At 45.4% G+C, this 1,426-nt stretch overlaps 1 protein-coding gene across 1 annotated transcript in view; it reads left to right on the top strand.

The window, feature by feature from the left end:
* Window positions 1–1,426, top strand: part of IRF4 (interferon regulatory factor 4) — a 12,165-nt gene that overhangs the window by 6,213 nt on the left and 4,526 nt on the right. The gene's annotated exons all lie outside the window — the stretch shown is intronic.

The following is a 1,426-nucleotide window of genomic DNA, read 5'->3' as shown; positions in this document are numbered from 1 at the left end:
TTCCTGCTGTAGCTTTGATGCTGTTTCTGGTCACTCTCCACATCAGCTTTATGGGAGTGCTCTTTCTGTGTTGCCTTATGAATTGTGGTAAGACTTACCCCTTACTTCTTCTGGGCAAGTGCAGTCACGGATTGTTGACTCCTGAATAATCCTGCTCTGTGTATGGTCAGTGCTCCCCAAACCCCTCATCTCTTTAAGAAGCATAAGGAGGAACCTTCTTAGATTTTTATTTTCTTATATAGTCTTTCTACAAATTGAGTGACAGAGGAAAGTGGATCCTTGTCTTGGATCTGCTAGTGTAGGTCCTGGGTAGGTCTGTGGTCTGCACTCGCACTGCTCTTGACCCAGAGGGAGCCTGAGATCTTGCCCAGAGTATACAAATACCAGCATGAATTTCAGCAGAAACTCTTATTTTCAGTCTCTGCCAGTGTTTAAAAGACATCTCGGGGGTAAAAAGGATTTCACAAGCTCTGGAGTTTCAGGATTGCCTAATACTGTAAGCAAGGAGATGCATTACCTCTCCAGAGCTCTGCGGGAAGGTCTCAGTTTGCACAGGGCAGTACAGAAGGAACAGGGGCATGCTTCAGGATGGCACATTCTCCTTCCAGCCCATGGAGGGAAGGTGCAAGCCTGAACCCTACTTCCCAACACTTCTGAGCAGTTAGAGGGAGGACAGCTGTCCAGCCGGAGAAACTGGTGGGACCTAGTCATTGTCCCAGAGGACAGCTTGGGCAGCAAGAATACACCTTGTCCCTTTTATGAGATGTGTGGTGTTGCTATAGCTGAACCGTGCGCCTATGCTTTGGTGTGTTTTTTCATTGGAACAGGTCATTAGGACTGGCATGGTTCTCTCAGGAGAATAATGTCCTCCAAAATGAAAAAAATACCCACCAAACCAGCAGCTTTAGCATACTTTATGCTCCAGTGTTGGTGCACCATCCGAGCAAAATGGGCAATCAAGAAATGCGTTTAAAGAGAGAAATCTCGTATGGATGTGAGAATTGACAGTTAGAAAGGGGAATTTGAGGTCAGGGTATTGGCTTGTGCTTCAATCACATGCTAATTTAAAGATGTATAATTGTGCCTCTGATGATGGTTTTGGAAATCCCTTTCCCTTTTCCCAGGTGGTTTTTCAGATGTACTGTGGGTTTGTCCAAACGGTTGACAGGACACCTCTTTTTAGACACCTAACCCCAAAGATAAGCTGAAGAAATAGTTGATTTTTCCCCCTCCTAAATTACTCATGCGCCAATGCCTATGCAAACCCAAGCATATGGTTGAAGGCTTCAGTGCAGACACTTCAGTCTGCAGTGTGTGCAAAGTGAATTTTTGCAGGTGTTGATGCTCAGCTAGGTTTGGAAGTGACTTGCCATGGATGTATCTCATTTACATGTTAATTGAACGTGCTGAGGTCCCAGACTGCAGG

The sequence above is a fragment of the Buceros rhinoceros genome, unplaced genomic scaffold (assembly GCF_000710305.1).
Source record: "Buceros rhinoceros silvestris isolate BGI_N320 unplaced genomic scaffold, ASM71030v1 scaffold10771, whole genome shotgun sequence".
In the NCBI taxonomy this organism is placed as follows: Eukaryota; Metazoa; Chordata; class Aves; order Bucerotiformes; family Bucerotidae; genus Buceros; species Buceros rhinoceros.
Note: the sequence above shows the minus strand (reverse complement) of the source record. Positions and strands in the feature narration are given on the sequence as shown.